The 17,750-nt window shown below is 43.0% G+C and overlaps 1 protein-coding gene across 1 annotated transcript in view; it reads left to right on the top strand.

Moving 5' to 3' along the window:
• Positions 1-17,750, top strand: part of GABBR2 (gamma-aminobutyric acid type B receptor subunit 2) — a 1,273,589-nt gene that overhangs the window by 153,288 nt on the left and 1,102,551 nt on the right. The window lies entirely within an intron of this gene.

Here is a 17,750-nt window from a genome sequence, read left to right as displayed (position 1 = left end):
TGTCAGCCCCCCTAGGAACGCCACTGCTTGTGCTGGTTCTAAGGAAATGTTTTGTTTTGGATCTCTGATACTCAAGGAGAGAGAATGTACATGGAAGGAAGAGTTTCAGCCAAGAAGGCCAATGCACTATCCTTTGCAGTTTCCCATGGATTAGTGATCTTTTTTCAGGAAAGTTTGATATGGATACGTATTAATTCCATAGCAGACATTTGTGAAAAACTATGGTAAGCTGGAAAAAGGATAACTACACTTCATTGAAGTCTTTTTCATGGTCCTTGTTTGAGGCCTCATGGTGCCCATGATTTGAGTTTTGAAATCCCAAGATATAATTTCTGACAGATAGCCAGCCTCTGGCCAAGTCAACCATTCATCCACTTCGGTTGGTAATGAATACCTAAAGTAGTCTGCCAAGAAACCATTCTACAAGTGGTTTCCCCCATAAGTTTTTCGTGACTTGGTACTTGTGTACAAGTAACTACCTTTACCTTTAGCTTCTTGCTAAATTCAAAATTAATGAACTAATCTGTTTATTAATTTTGAATTTAAATAAGATTTTGTGTGTAATAGACTAAAAGTCTTATTTTAGGTAGAATGTGGAAAGAGGAACCAAGACTTCCTTAACGTAAGCAGTAGATGAATCCAGAGACATGTGTGTTGTGACCATCTACCACAGGTGGAGATAGAGCTTTGAACTGAACTGACTTATAGGGTGGAATGCTCCTTGGTCAGTCAGTATTCTCTATCTCCAGCAAGCAGATGGACGATCTCTCACGAGCTCCTGGTCTTATTTCATTACAGCTCCTGTTCTGGGTCTCCCAGTTCAATAGAGCTATTGGGTGTGTGGCTGCACGGTGCAACCTTTAGGGAGTACACTGGTCACCCCAGGTCCCTCCTCCATCTTTCTGTCCTCTCCTGCCCTTCTCCATTCTCCTTCATCCGTGCTGTGGAACTTCAACTTCTTAAAAAAAAAAAAAAAGAGCTTTAAGCCCACAACTGGCTTCAGGATAGATACTGGTGCCCCCAGTATCAGGGCTGTTGGAGGAGAGGATGGCTGTGTCTCTCTGGCTGCAGTAGGACAAAGGCAGGACTTTGACGGTGCCCTGGGGTGAGTGTTCATTTTCCTTTAATTTGATGTGCCTCTTCCCATGGTTTTGCTTTCATTTTTTCAAGGTTGGTTGCAGGGGTATTTACATGCAGCTCTTGCGGCAGCTCTTTCCCTGGTTGGTGGTGCAGGCTCGCATCGGAGTCCTGAGACTTTGCTTTTGAAGGCCTCGCTCGTTTTCTGTGCGAGGGAAGCGCAGGTGGTTTTTCTTCATGGTGCTAGCAGGGTTTCAGTGGCCATCTTGCTAGGGCTGGCAGGACTATTTTTCACTATTCACTATATAGAAACCATTGTAGTCTGTCTTAGATACATATTTTTTTTATTATTTTTTGCTATGCTGTGAGACATGCCACCCACTTAGTGCTTTCTAATTTTTTATGTACTTTTTTTTACAATATTAGAAGTGCTCAGTGAAACGCATATTACTCTGGCGAGTCAACTGGAATGTAATATGTCTTTACAGGCATCATTGCACTTCATCCTTCCCTTACCTCCTGTATCTTAGAGCCTAACGCTGCCGTATATCTTGAATTCAAACAATACCATCTGAAAACCTGATACTTAGCTTTGGGCTGGTGCTGACGTTGTTATGCACTGCCCCCCAGTATGTAGCCAGAACCTTTGTAGTGAATGGTTGAATCGTGGTGTTAAAACTCGTTGATCATGCCACCATCCTTAGCACGGCTGTTATATCATCAATCTTCAACTCTCAATTTTCATCGTGTCTCCTGGTTCTCAACACGCATGGTGTTTCGCTGCTATTAGCGTCATCAGGAGAACCGAAATTTATCTGGACTTCACTCCTCGTGTACTGTTTCGCTCTGAAGGTGGAACACCCTCCACTCCCTTGGACTAAGGGAGCAATGACCCTACGTAAACCTCTTCACCCAGAAACACAGCATGCCTAATGATCATACTGGACAACACACAATCTTCATCCCTTCCGACCCTCCACATATACCTCATTCGATCACTATACAACCTTGTATTTGCTATCAACCGACTGGGCAAACGCCTTGACGGTACTATGTAAGCCACATTGAGCCTGCAAATAGGTGGGAAAATGTGAGATACAAATGCAACAAATAAACAATCCCCAGCAGACCATGCTGCCTGGGGTGAGTCCCTGCTTTTACTTATGGTTTCAGGGTTGATTCTCTGCATTCCTGGTGTGGGATTCAATTGCTTCTGGTACCAGGGCAGTGCAGCAGAGGTGTTAGGTCATTTGTTTGAGCCTAGTTCATGGTCTCATTTCCTTTTATGCCCTTTTGTTTGGGGAGCTTGGACTCCCTTTGCTTTTTTTGCCAGCTGCAGTTGTTAAAAAAAAACAACAAAAGGGAAAAGGCTTGCAAGCAGGGTTTTTTGCCTCCGTAAATACAATAAAAGCTCCTTCACTTTCATTGCAGAGTTTCTTTTAATTCCCAAGCTCCTTTTTATTGACAGTAGCATAGGAGCCCAATGGAAATAACCTCTCCCTGGACACATACAAGGAATTTTCTCAATATTGGGAGTGCTTAGGCACCCACAGCACCCACAGATTCGGCTCCTATGGACAGTAGGGGCATTCACGTGCAGAATGGGAGATACACTCAAGCTTGGGGCTTTTTGCTTCCTGTTTCTGTGTGAGTTTTGTTTTTGGGGGCTAGTGCACTGTTTTCAGGTCTCCCTGGTACTCCTGGAACCTCAGTGTTCATTGCATGGCTGGGGGCAGCTGATACTAAGCTACAGTGTGTTAGGTTAATGTTGTTTGTTTTTCCACCGCAGCTCTGCTCTCTGGTGTTGCATACTGACATGGGCCAATCCTCTTGGATACCAGCCCCAGCCACCGCTGTTTCAGTGACTCCACTAGCTGTAGGTCTAGTCACAGACTTCTGCTGCACTTTTGGTGACCTTTTCATTGTATTGGTCAGCTACTGATCTCTCAGAGCTGCTCCAATGTACAGACATAGCTTATTGGTTAAAGCCTCCACTTGAGAGTGCACAGAGATCCAGAGGTGACTGGTTCAGATCCCACTGCAGCTTACCATGCATCGTGCACAATGCTACAGCCAGTCATATTCTGATCTAGCTCTGACTCACTATTTAGCTCCAATGCGCAACCATGCCAGCTTGTTCTAGTGCACAGTCACACCTGCAAATTCTTGGACTCTCTGCAGGCAGATAGCTCTGGCTTAGCCTTGGACAGCTCCTGTGGCTTCTAAGCCACATTTGCCATTCTACCTTGTTGAGGTAATCTTTTCTTTGGAAAAGCTCTAGAGCAGTTGGTTAGGTCCTAGGGAACCCCAAGTCTCAGAGCTTGCCAGAGGACAAGCCTAAGATTCTTTTCAGTCCTCTCAGTTTCATCATGGGTTTGTGAGGCCAAGTGCTATAGGCCAGACAATCTAACTTGCTGGGTTCCCATTTCATCAAGTCAAGCCTTCTTTCATGTTGTCAGGAAGCCCTCAGCTTCAAACTCCTGGTCTACCAATGGCTCCTGCACCTCCCCATGATGGGGTCTTGGTGCCCTCTTTGAGGTTCATAATAGGACACTTCTTCAGGTGCCATGAAGAGTGGATCCCTCTTGCGTCAGCCTAAGCAAGGTTACAAATGGGAATTATCCCATTCTATTGCAGGTTTTAGCTTGGACCTCCATGCGTGCTCCAGCCCCATTGTTGAGCAGTTCCAGTCACCCGGCCAACACTTCTTCATTTTGGCACAGTGTTTTGTTCCCTTTTGCAATTGGGAAACAGGTAGATTCACTTTCCTTTGTAGTTCCAAAGAAGGGGGCTTTGTCCCATCTGGGTTTGGACTTCCAAGAGTCCACAGAGTATGGAAGGTTCACATTTCACAGTGGATACATTATAGTCTGTAAAGGTTTCTGTCCAGCAGGGAGAGTTTTCTTCATCTCCCTTGATCTCCAGGAAGCATACTTTCATATTCCCATTTGACCTCCCCACAGTAGATTTCTGTGGTTTGCTATTCTTGGAGAATTTGATCTATTTATGATCATGCTGTTCAGCCTTTCCCAATCATCACAGGCATTTTTTTCAAGATCCTGATGTGCCATGTACTCTTACACTGTTTGGTCTCAGTCAGATCATTTATTCATTCTTTGTTTGGTCTCAGTCAGATCATTTATTCGTTCTTTGCTCGGGACCTCAAAAAGTTAATGTGGCATGCAAAGCTATGATTGCTTGCTGGGTCAAGGAGGCTATTACGTGTGTATATACTAGTGGGTAAACCACTTATGGCCACATTCTAGGCGCATTCTACGTGAGTTGTTGTGACTTCCTGGGCGGAGGCCTTTCTGTTCTCCCTGGAGGAAATATGTAGGGCAGCGACATGGTCTTCCTTGCATATCTTCTCCAGATATTACCGTTTGGATGTCTCTGCTTGGTCAGATGTATCTTTTGGAATATCGATGCTATCATCGAGGGCTTAAGGTTCCCACCCTACTTAAAGGACTGTTTTGCTACATTCCACAAGTCTCTGGATTAATCTGCTGCTGATGCTAAGGAACGAAAAATTATGTCTTACCTAATAATTTTCTTTCCTTTGGTCACAGCAGATGAATCCAGAGGCCCACCCTGTTTTTTGTCCAGTGGGTCCTATCGGTTAGTTTTCTCTGTTGGACCTTGTTTTCTGTATTTTTACATGTAGTTTACGTGTTTGCAGTTCTTGGTTTATTACTTTTCCCTGTGGATAAGGAGAAATGTTATAATTTCGTTTCCTTCTCTTTTGTTATGAAAAATACTGACTGACCAAGGAGCATTCTGTCCTATAAGACAGTTCAGTTCAGCGCTGTCTATCTCCACCTGCTGGTAGATGGTCACAACCCACAAATCTCTAGATTCATCTGATGCGACTAAAGGAAAGAAAACTATCAGGTAAGACATAATTTTTCAATCCAGATGAGGACATGCAAAATTCTCCCTATATGTTACAAAAGGCTCTGCTAAACGTAGACCCCTGATATTCAAACTGATTTAACTGGGCAGGATAACCTCCTACCTGGTTAAATTGTTTCTTCCTGCCTAGCCACCAATATTGAGCAATACTTAAGCAGACAGTGCCTCTGAATGTCAGCTCTAACCGAGTCCCTCAGTACTGTTCCAGGCTCAGGTCACAAGACAGACTAGTGTTGGATGCCTTTCTCCTGCACTCCTACAGGTCTTCTTTATGCGTATCCTCCCATACCTTTTGTGGGGGAAAACTTTGCTGAAACTCAGGCAAGATTGGGGAAACCATATGCCCCATAGTGGGCAGGCAGATGTAGTTCACACTTCTTCTGGAGTTATCATCAGAAGAACCGTGGAGATTGGATTGTTTTTTTACCCTTATCATGCAGAACGAGAGGTCTCTTCTACACCCCAGTCTCCATAAGTACATAAGTATTGCCACACTGGGACAGACCAAAGGTCCGTCAAGACCAGCATCATATTTCCAACAGTAGCCAATCCTGGTCACAAATACCTAGCAAGATCCCGAAAAAGTTCAATACATTTTATGCTGCTTATCACAGAAATAAGCAGTGGATTTTCCCCAAGTCAATTTAATAATGGTCTATGGACTTTTCCTTTAGGAAGCCATCCAAACCTTTTTTAAACCTCACTAAGCTACTACTACTACTACTACTATTTAGCATTTCTATAGCGCTACAAGGCGTTCGCAGCGCTGCACAAACAAAGAAGAAAGACAGTTCCTCCTCAAAGAGCTTGCAATCTAATAGACAAAAAATAAAGTAAGCAAATCAATTAATGTGAACGGGAAGGAGGAGAGGAGGGTAGGTGGAGGAGAGTGGTTACAAGTAATCAAACAGATTATTTCTGTAGAAAAAAACAGACAAAATATATAAAAGGATGAAATATATAAAAGGACGGAAAGTGTAAACAGACGCTTCACATCTACCCGTTCAACTCCACTCATTATTTTATAGACCTCTATCATAACTCCCCTCAGCCGCCTTTTCTCCAAGCAGAAGAGCCCTAGCTGCTTTAGCTTTTCCTCATAGGGAAGTTGTCCCATCCTCTTTATCATTTTCGTCACCCTTCTCTGCACCTTTTCTAATTCCACTATATCTTTTTTGAGATGCAGCGACCAGAATTTAACACAATATTCGAGGTGCGGTCGCACCATGGAGCGATACAAAGGCATTATAACGTCCTCATTTTTGTTTTCCATTCCTTTCCTAATAATACCTAACAATAATACCCAACATTCTATTCTCTCGAGATACATCAGAAATCATCAAAACCTTAACACCCTAAATATTTTCTCTTTAGACCTTTTTAATGGCCACACACTAGTGACAACATTAACACATGTTATAAATAGGAAAAATAGAAAATCCCCCATTGACCGGGTGCAGTACAAATGGCCTGAGTACACATGAAAAACCCATATAAGGGCACATTAAGGCCACTTTTTACTGCAGTTTAGTAAAAGGTTCCCTTAATGATAAAATCAGAGATAATTATAGTGGTTTTGAAATAAATAACAAATGTAAACATTTCTCACAACTTAAAAGATGCTCAAGATATGAAAGAGGAGATGACACCATAGACAATCCATTAGTGCCCTCCTCTTCATCCAAGATATTCCCAGAAACATAGTCACAGAGCGTTGATCTGATTTTTACTGCCTCGGTTTACTACCATTTTCTCCTTTTTCTAACCAACCAACTTGCCTCCCCTCCTTCCATCCCAGGACAAATCCCTCCTCTCAGTACTCTTCTCCACCACCGCCAACTCCAGGCTCCGCCCTTTCTGCCTCGCCTCACCCTATGCTTGGAATAAACTTCCTGAGCCCATTCGCCAAGCCCCCTCCCTGCCCATCTTCAAGTCTTTGCTCAAAGCCCACCTCTTCAATGTCGCCTTCGGCACCTAACCTTTATGCCTCTATTCAGGAAATCTAGACTGCCCCAATTTGACTGCCCTATTTGACTGACTGTACACTTGTCCTTTAGATTGTAAGGTCCTTGAGCAGGGACTGTCCTTCTCTGTTAAACTGTACAGCGCTGCGTAATCCTAGTAGCGCTTTAGAAATGTTAAGTAGTAGTAGGTCTGGCCCTTGACTTCTTCCATCCATGACTTCCTGGGGCAAAACCAATTCAAGGTGTGTAACTTGGACTGGAATTCAGGAAGGATGGCGTTGTTACCAGCATAAGGATATCCCTGAGACAGATAATCCAGGAACATAGTTGCCTTCTTGCTCTCCTCTTCTGCCTGTTTCCTTCTCTCTTCTCCTCCTCCTCTTCCCCACCCCTTTTCTCTTTGTCTTCTGTTTCTCTGTCTTATCCTTGTTTGCATTTCCTTGTAGAGTTACAAAAACTCAGCCTTTTCCCATACCGAACTGTGTACACAGTCACTCACACCTTGCTTCTTCTGAATTACTCTTGAAATGTATCTGCATAAATCTGAAAATGCATTCCTGCATGTTCTTATCATGTATGCTGTTTAGTTTAGTTTACTGAAACATTTGACATACCGTGCTTTGAAGTCCACAGCGTGTTAACTTTTAGCCATGTTGATGGTGGGAAATTTTCAGGCAGATGAATTATGTGGCTAAAATGCTTTCCGATGCACATAAATCACTTTGAAAATTGATCAACAAGTAAATTGGATTCTGTTGTATTATGGAATTTTATTGTCATCTGTTTCAGGCAGTATAATGAAAAATGCAGGAATTCAAGCAAATAAAGATTTAGTGTATCTGCTAAGCCAGGTTAGTGTACTACATGCTGTTAGTGACCTTTAATGAAGTGACCCCAATTTGTCTAAAACAGTGCTTTCCAACCCTTGCCAGGAGGCACATCTGCCCAGACAGGTACTCAGGATTGCTGCAATAATTATGCATGAGATAGATTTGTGTGCATTGAGCCTGCAGTGTATGCCAGTTTATCTTATATTCACTTAAAACCAGAGGTTAGGTGTGCCTTCATGAGAGGATTAGGAAACATTTGTTTAAAGCAAATCTCTATTTACTAACAAGACAGTAAAAGAATAATAATTTTTTATTGGTAGACATCAATTGATTTGAATCATTAATTTGTCTAATTGTGCAAGATTGAAAAGCATTAAATACCAATATTTTAATAGTGTATTGCTTGTATTTTGAGGAACAATTACTAATCGACTTTGTATTTAGACCATACTTCAGATTTATCCCACTTGGAAAAAAAAATGAAGAAAAAGTTGTTGAGCGTTTTTCTTTCTAACTAATGGGTGTAATATAAACATAATTGCCACATTTAATTAAACATACTGTAATGTGGCATTTAAGTGCAATACTCAGACAGTCATGTAGGCAGCGTGCTGCATAATTCATTGTTTTGTCCATTATAAGGAGCACAGTTGGTTTGCTTTGGTTAATGAAATGCTTTAGGAATCTTTGTAGTGGACTTCACCTCTCTCAGAATTCTCGAAAGGCAGACCATCAGTGTTCACATGAAATCAGTGAATGAGTTTCATCTGCATAATATTTTTCTATTTTTGGGAATGGCTAAAATCAAAATTCATTCAGTGCCTTAAGAAATGTGAATTGGATTAGGTGTCACTCTGTTGCAGGGGAACCTATGTTGCAGGAAAGATGTTTTGAACAGCAGTTCCTCTGCAGTTTGATGATGATGTTACTTTTAGCATATGTTGAATATGCCTGGGAAAGAATACTGTCCTTAAAAAAAAAAAAAAAAAAAAAGTTCACTTTTTGATGTGCCAGGAGAAGTACTTAATAGGCGGGCTGGTCTGGTTAACTCTATAGAAAAATTGGGGTTTAAGCTGAAGTGGAGTGGCCTAGTGGTTAGGGTGGTGGACTTTGGTCCTGGGGAACTGAGGAACTGAGTTCGATTCCCACTTCAGGCACAGGCAGCTCCTTGTGACTCTGGGCAAGTCACTTAACCCTCCATTGCCCCATGTAAGCCGCATTGAGCCTGCCATGAGTGGGAAAGCGCGGGGTACAAATGTAACAAAAATAAAAGACAAGTCAGCAAGGATGAAAGGGGTGGGAAATAAGGATACTGCTGGACCAGGAGATAATTCTGCAGAAATAAAGGAGCCAAAACCTTGGGGAAATGCCAACATATTGAGAGCTAAAGGAAATGTCAACTGCACTTACTGCAGGTTATTTCCTCCCACTCTGCCCTTTGAGCTGCTCACCCCCAAACATCTTGCACTGTATTCCCCTTTCCCCTTCACTGCGTATGCTGTATACCTTTTCTTTCCCCTTTTTGCTCTTCACAATTTGCCCTGCTTCTCCCTCTTCATTTGCTGTTAACCCCATTCCCCTCAACTCTTTTCTAACTTTCCTACATCCCTTTCTTTCTTCCTTCCTTCACTCAATGACTGGCAGCATCCCTCCTCTTTGTATTACCCACCCTTGGCTGAGCATCTTCTCACCTCCTGCCCAGAAGAAGCCCTCTCTTTCTCTAACTCCCCCAACTCCTTGCCCAGCAGTGGCAGCCTCTTTCCCCCCACTTAACACCTTGCCTAGCAGCAGGATCTCCCTCTCCACTCTCTATCCAGCAGCGGAAGCTCCTTCCCACCAAACCTCCTGGTAAATAGTAGTCTCTCTTTTCCTACCCCCAGTACCTGCTCAGAAGCAGCAGTCATCTCTCTCTCTCTCTCTCTGCTCCTTCATTTTTGCACAGCAGCAGTCCCCATCCTTGTTATCTATTCACCCCCTGCCCAATTACAGGCTACTCCTCTCCTCCTCTTTCTTTCTTCTTCCTCTAGGGAAGATCTTGTGCAGTGGCAATAGCAATAGCTGCATGCAGCAACCTGAAGCAAAATCAGTCATGGCTTCTGATGCAAAACAAACTTCTTGTTACTTAGGAAACCTATATTTATTTTTATTTTATTTATTGTATTTGTACTCCACATTTTCCCACCTTTTTGCAGGCTCAATGTGGCTTACAGAGTATGGAAAATAAAAACGTCGTTACATGATTTGAAAGAACAAAAACAGTCAATCATAAGCTGAGGTGAAAGAGGAATTCAGATGGAAAGGTGTTAGGTGAGGGGTAAGGCTGCTGAAGGGTTTGTGAGTGTGTGACAGTTCACAGGCCCTGTGCTGATTTTTTTCATTTGTTGCTGTCACTAGTGCTGCAGCCAGTGGGAGACACTAATGACCAGGGATGCTTTAACTTCTCAAGGGATCTGGGGCAACTCTATATGAATGGGTCCTTGTGGCAACATGAATGTGGCAGGCTGCGAGCCTGGATCAAAAGAAGCCATATATCTCCAGATTCTGTATAGCCCGACTTAAGTTGCATGCGCAAATCCCGGCACATTCTGGATTTGCACGCACAACTTAATTAGTTAACAAGTCAATCAGCGCTGATTGCCAATTAACAAGCAATTATTGACACTAATTGGCATTAGGTATGTGCACAACTGTCTAAGCGTATTCTGTAACGTAATGCGCATAAATTCTAAGTCGCCTAGTTGAAAAGAGGGTGAGACCATGGGTGTGGAATTGGCGGGTCATTGGTTTTCTAAAATTTATGCGCATTGTTATAGAATACACCCGATATGCACCTAATTTAGGCATCAGCATGTACACCAAGTTTTACTTGGCGTAACTGCCCATGACTAAATTTAGTCGTGTGGATGCATTGCTCGTCTTATTCTATAAACTGCATGGAAATTTAGGTGTATTATATAAAGTACATGTATATTTTCTCAGCGCCAATTTTTTAAGTGTGATATACACAATGTAGCCCATAAAGGGCTAAGGTGAATAGAAATAATATTTATTAAACGTGTCAGGTAAGGGGGTCCTGTTCAATTCACAGGTGGGGCAGAAAGTAAACACAGAACTAGTCTTTAGATGTCGGTGTGTCCTCTTGTGGCCTGCTTATGCAGGGCTATGGAGTGCACTACTGTCTCTCAGCAAAGGCAGTACATTCCCCTTGACTCTGGTCTGGATTCTCAGAGTTACCAGTACAATCATTAGCAAATAGCATGGGCTGGCCTGCGTCTGGCCTAGTCAAAGATAAATGTCTACAAGGACCCAAGTTGAACTTGACTTACCTGTTGCGGTTGCATTTCACACATATGTGGTGGAGACATATGCAGTCAGGTTTCACTGCTTCCCTCTGGGCCTCTCTAACCTAGCTGTGCCCTGAGGTTTTTATACTTCTTGGACCCCACCCTCCCAGCTCTACCCTTCCCCTGTAATTTATCCCCTGGGCAGGACTGTGAATTTTAAGTTGGTTCTGCCACTGTGAGGGAGTGTCATTAAGGGAAAGTGCTAGCGTCCTATAGAATCCCTCACAGTCCTCTTTTAATTTGTTCATATCAATCTCCAACTCCCCTTTCCCAGTATTCTCCTCTTTCTCTTTCCTTATCCTGTAAATCTGATGCTGTTGATTTATGCAGACCGATCTAAGTATGTCTTTAACTTTTTCCAGCCTGTGCGGACCTATATAAATGTGGCCTGAGGTATATTCCTCCTCATGGCATATGTGGGCTGACACAAATGCAGTATTAAGGATTAGGACAGTGCAAGTGTACAGTACTAGGCACCCTCTGTCATTGTCTCCCAGATCTATCCTCAGAACTCCTAAAAAATAAGGTTTTGAGGATATCCAGAATGAATATCATGAAAGTGATTTGCATGCACTGTCTGCACTACATGCAAATTCATATCCTGCATATTTATTTATTTGTTTGTTTATTTTTCCTTCTTTTTTATTTATATGTGTTTACATGTTGATCACCAAAGCCTTCTCAATTGGGAACAACATTATATAGCCCATTATTGTTGGGTATGTAACACAACACAATAAATGATCATCATTGGAGAAACTGAATAAAATCTCTATAAACCTAGAGGATGTAATGGGGCAGTTTGACAAACTGAAGAGTAGCAAATCTCATGGCCTAGATGGTATTCATCCCAGAGTACTGACAGAATTGAAAAATGAAGATATTGTTAGTAATATATAATTTATATTTAAAATCAAGCGTGGTACCAGAAGATTGGAGGGTAGCCCATGTAATGCCAATATTTTAAAAAGTTTCCATAGGGGATCCGAGAAATTATAGACTGGTGAGCCTGACATCGGTGCTGGGCAAAATGGTAGAGACTATTATAAAGAAGAAAATTACAGAGCATATTCAAAAGCATGGATTAGTGAGACAAAGACAACATGGATTTAGTGAAGGAAAATCTTGCCTTACCAATTTATTACATTTGTTTGAAGGGGTGAACAAACATGTGGATAAAGGCGAGTTGGTTGATATTTGGGCTCATTTTCGAAAGAAAAGGGCGCCCATCTTTCGACACAAGGGTCGCCCAAATCGGCATAATCGAAAGCCGATTTTGGGCACCATTAACTGCTTTCTGTCGCGGGGACGACCAAAGTTCCCGGGTCCGTGTCGGAAGCATAGCGAAGGCAGGACTGGGGCGTGCTTAACACTTGGGCGTCCTCAGCTGATAATGGAAAAACGAAGGGTGACCCTGATGAACACTTGGCTGACTTCACTTGGTCCTTTTTTTTACCACCAAGCCACAAAAATGTGCCCTAAATGACCAGATGACCACCGGAGGGAATTGGGGATGACCCCCTCCCACCCTAAAAAAAAATTAAATATTTTTTCCAGCCTCTATGCCAGCCTCAAATATCATACCTAGCTCCATGACAGCAGTATGCAGGTCCCTGGAGCAGTTTTAGTGGGTACTGCAGTGCACTAAAGGCAGGCGGACTCAGGCCCCCCCCCCCCCCCACCTGTTAAATTTGTGGTGGTAAATGTGAGTCCTCCAAAACTTACCACGTACCCACATCTAGGTGCCCCCCTTCATCCCTAAGGGCTATAGTAGTGTTGTGGGTAGTGGGTGTTTTTTTTTTGGGGGGGGGGGTCAGCACACAAGGTAAGGGAGCTATGCACCTGGGAGCTTTTTCTGAAGTCCACTTCAGTGCCCTCTAGGGTGCCCGGTTGGTGTCCTGGCATGTGAGGGGGACCAGTGCACTACAAATGCTGGCTCTTCCCACAACCAAAGGGGTTAGATTTGGTCGTTTCTGAGATGGGTGCCCTCGGTTTCCATTATCACTGAAAATCGGGGACGACCATCTCTAAGGTCGACCTAAATGTGGAGATTTGGGAGTCCCTGACCATATTATTGGAAACAATATGAGTTTGCCCGCCCCTTCGCAGGGACGTCCTTTGAGGACACCCTCAGGAAAACTTGGGTGCCCCGTTCGATTATGCCCCTCATTCTGTATCTGGATTTTCAAAAGGCGTTTGACAAAGTACCTCATGAAAGACTCCAGAAGAAATTGGAGAGTCATGGGATAGGAGGTAGTGGCCTATTATGGATTAAAAACTGGTTAAAGGATAGAAAACAGAGAGTAGGGTTAAATGGTCAGTATTCTCAATGGAGAAGGGTAGATAGTGGGGTTCCTCAGGAGTCTGTGCTGGGACCACTGCTTTTTAACATATTTATAAATGATCTAGAGATGGGAGTAACTAGTGAGGTAATTAAATTTGCTGACGACACAATGTTATTAAAAGTTGTTAAATCATGAGAGGATTGTGAAAAATTACAAGAGGACCTTACGAGACTGGGAGACTGGGCGTCTAAATGGCAGATGACGTTTAATGTGAGCAAGTGCAAAGTGATGCATGTGGGAAAGAGGAACCCGAACTATAGCTGTGTAATGCAAGGTTCCATCTTAAGGAGTCACCGACCAAGAAAGGGATCTCGGCGTCATTGTTGATGACACATTGAAATCCTCTGCTCAGTGTGCTGCGGCAGCTAAGAAAGCAAATAGAATTATTATTAGGAAAGGAATGGAAAACAAAAGTGAGAGCGTTGTAATGCCTTTGTGTCGGTCCATGGTGCAACTGCAGCACGGATATTGTTGTTGGATATTATTGTTGTCGGATATTATTATTGGGCATACTAGATGGACCGTGCAGGTCTTTTTCTGCCGTCATCCTCTGTTACTATCAGGCTTATTTTCGAAAGTGATCGCCGGCCATCATCCGACATAAATCGGGAGATGGCCGGTGATCTCTCAAAAGTGGCCAAATCGGTATAATCGAAAGCAGCTTTTTTGACAACATCGCCGCTTTCCCGTCGCCGTGCCGGCGAAAGTTCAAGGGGGCATGTCGGTGGCGTAGCGAAGGTGGGCATGGGCGTTGCTACCAGATGGCCGGCTTTTGCGGATAATGGAAAAAAAAGCGGCATTAAGCAGTATTTCGCCGGGTTTACCTGATCCTTTTATTTTCACGACCAATCCTCAAAAAGGTGCCCCAACTCACCAGATGACCACCGGAGGGAATGGGGGATGACCTCCCCTTAGTCCTCCAGTGGCCACCAACCCCCTCCCACACTAAAAAAAATAAAAACCTTTTTTTTACCAGCCTGTATGCCAGCCTCAAATGTCATACCCAGCTCCCCAACAGCATTATGCAAGTCCCTGGAGCAGTTTTTAATGGGTGCAGTGCACTTCAGGCAGGCACACCCAGGCCCATCCCCCCTACCTGTTACACTTGTGGTGGTAAGTGTTGAGCCCTCCAACCCCCCCAAAACCCACTGTACCCACATGTAGGTGCCCCCCTTCACCTATAAGGGATATGGTAGTGGTGTAGAGTTGTGGGGAGTGGATTTTGAGGGGGATTTGGGGGGGGGGGGGGCTCAGCACCCAAGGTAAGGGAGCTATGCACCTGGGAAGTATTTGTATATATTTTTTAAATTTTTAGAAGTGCTCCCTAGGGTGCCCGGTTGCTATCCTGGCATGTCAGGGGGATCAGTGCACTACAAATGCTGGCTCCTCCCACGACCAAATGCCTTGGATTTCGCCGGGTTTGAGATCACCGGCATTTTTTTCCATTATCGCTGAAAAACAAAACCGGCCATCTCAAACCCGGCGAACTCTGGCATTTGGCTGGGCTAAACCGTATTATCGAAAAAAAAGATGGCTGGCCATTTTTTTCGATAATACGGTTCCGGCTAGCTGTTGCGCCACTACCAAAATAGATCTCCGGCTATCTATTTCGCCGGCGATGTTCGATTATGCCCTTCCACGTTACTACATTGTGTCCAATTCTGGTCACCACATCTCAAAAAAGATATAGTGGAATTAGAAAAGGAACAGAGAAGGGCGACAAAAAGGGGGTTGGGACAACTTCCCTATGAGGAAAGGCTGAAGCTAGGGCTCTTCAGCTTGGAGAAGAGACGGCTGAGGGGAGATATGATAGCGGTCTATAAAACAATGAGTGGAGTGGAATGAGTAGACGTGAATCATTTGTTTACTCTTTCCAAAAATTCTAGGACTAGGGGGCATGTGATGAAGCTACAAAGTAGTACATTTTAATAGAATCGGAGAACACTTTTCTTCACTCAAGGTGTAATTAAACTCTGGAATTTGGTGCCAGAGAATATGGTAAAGGCGGTTAGCTTAGCGGGGTTTAAATAGGGTCTGGACAGCTTCCTAAAGGAAAAGTCCATAGACCATTATCAAATTGCCTTGGGGAAAATCCACTGCTTATTTCTGGGATAAGCAGAATAAAATGTATTGAGCTTTTTTTGGGATCTTGCCAGGTATTTGTAACCTGGATTGGCCACTGTTGGAAACAGGATACTGGGTTTGATGGACCTTTGGTCTGTCCCAGTGTGGCAATACTTATGTACTTATTTTAAAGCATAAAATAGAGAATGCAAAATGAATAATTAAAAAAAATGCATTCAAATATGGCTCCAGATTGCTTAGAGAACTCTCAGAAGAGGAAAAGTGAAAGACTACTATTTTTTAAATAGATCTTCTTGTGCTTCCATAAGAAGGACAATTTCAAATCTCTTTGCTTTTGAGAAATCTATGTCATTTGTTATACTATCTCAGATTGTATGGACTGATGCAGGCAATAGTGTTGAAACACATACTGTATTGAGTCACTAGGCATTTGAAGATCTGAGACTGATAAGTTTTCATTTAAATAAAGGACAATTTTATGAACCAGGTTGCCTTCTGTTTGTTGGTTTGGTCATCTCCACTTCTTCTGACTTGCTGTTTTGCTGAGTGGGGTTTTGGTTCTTTTTGTGCTTCTCCTTTTAAGCTCCAGAGGAAACACTGAAAAACATGATGTGTGAGCTGTATGAGATTTAGTTTGTAGGTGAAATGGGACATAGAGTAGATTTTGCTGCAAAGAACACAACGTACACTGCAATTATTTTGAATCAGCTGTAATCAATACAATTGATACTATGGAACACCTTGAAATACTTAATTGCAGTAGTCCAGATGGGAGATAATTAGGGAATGAGTGAGAAGACAAAGGGGAGACATGTCAAAGAAAGAGCATGCAAGGAGGATCTGTCTCATCAAAAAGAATGATTTTCTTTTTCGTAACAGCAGAGATATGCTTAGCAAATTTCAAGCAAGGGTCAATGATTGCACCCAAAATTGTAATGGAATACTTAAATGGGATTTGTACATCATTAATCATAGGAGAGACAGAGCTGGGGAGCCACTTAATGGAGAAAACCAAGGCAGTAGTTTTAGATGGGTTCAGTTTTCATTTGTTACATGCCAGCCACTCAGAGACAAATGTAAGTTTATATGATATTAAACTAATCACATCTGTGGCGTGATTTTCAATTGGAGTAAGAAACTGAACATCATCAGAATATATAAAGATTGTTACTTCTAAAGTTCTTGGCAAACCTATTTCATAGTGAAGGAACAAATACTGTAAAAGCTCTAGCTCATACAAAGGCATGGCAAATATCTCAAATGTGGTAGTGCACAGTAGTGCCCTGTGAAAGGTTAAATAGGAGTGTGTTGGGAGGGGGGGGGGGAGTTAAAGCACAGCGGTTGCAACCATATCTTCAGTCATGTAGAGCCTGAGCTGACAAACTGCAAATGATCCCAAAACTGTTCCTATAATACCAAAATATTCCAGTCTCTTCAACAAAAGGTCATGCTTTAGAAGATCAAACACTGTTTTTAAATCAAGTAGGATCAATATACAGTGGGAATGTTGATCTACTAAATGATAAAAATTGTTTGTTAATGCCAGCAACATTTTTCAGTATTGTGGGCTCTCCTATATCATTTTGCTGGACATCCAGTACCTCATGGTCCTGAATACAATTGTTTAACTGAAAAAGACAACTTCCTTAGTGTCCCTCCGGACCGGCCCAGATCATGACTGATGGGTTGTGCACGCCTTCCAGCAGGTGGAGACTGAGAATTCTGATTCTACAGAGTAAACCAATAAGAGCCCTCCATAGGAAGAGACAGATCCAGTAAACCATACCAAAGCAGGAGAAGAAAAGAACATGTTCCGTGCACCTGGGAACCTGAGCAGCCACCAGCAACAGACATGTAAGGAGCCTGTGCTACATGCTTATATGTGCTTTTCGGTCTTTAGGCACAAAGCGCATCTCGGGAAATCTGTTTTTCTTTTTGTTTTGTTTTGGGTTTTTTTAAATCAAACACACCGTAAACGAACAACACAGCTCTCCCAGAACAACACTAAGAAACTGTTCTGAAATGAACTAACATTCAGGAAATCAAGGGAGGGTTCTGGGCCGGTCCGGAGGGACTCAAGGAAAGCAAATTAGCTTACTCTTTCCTTAGCGTCCCTCCGGACCAGCCCAGATCATGACTGATGGGAAGTAACAAAGCAGTAAAATTAATGGCAGGACCCCAGCAAACCCGCTG

The sequence above is a fragment of the Microcaecilia unicolor genome, chromosome 1, assembly GCF_901765095.1.
Source record: "Microcaecilia unicolor chromosome 1, aMicUni1.1, whole genome shotgun sequence".
Taxonomy (NCBI): Eukaryota; Metazoa; Chordata; class Amphibia; order Gymnophiona; family Siphonopidae; genus Microcaecilia; species Microcaecilia unicolor.
This window is presented reverse-complemented; position numbering and strand designations above follow the sequence as displayed.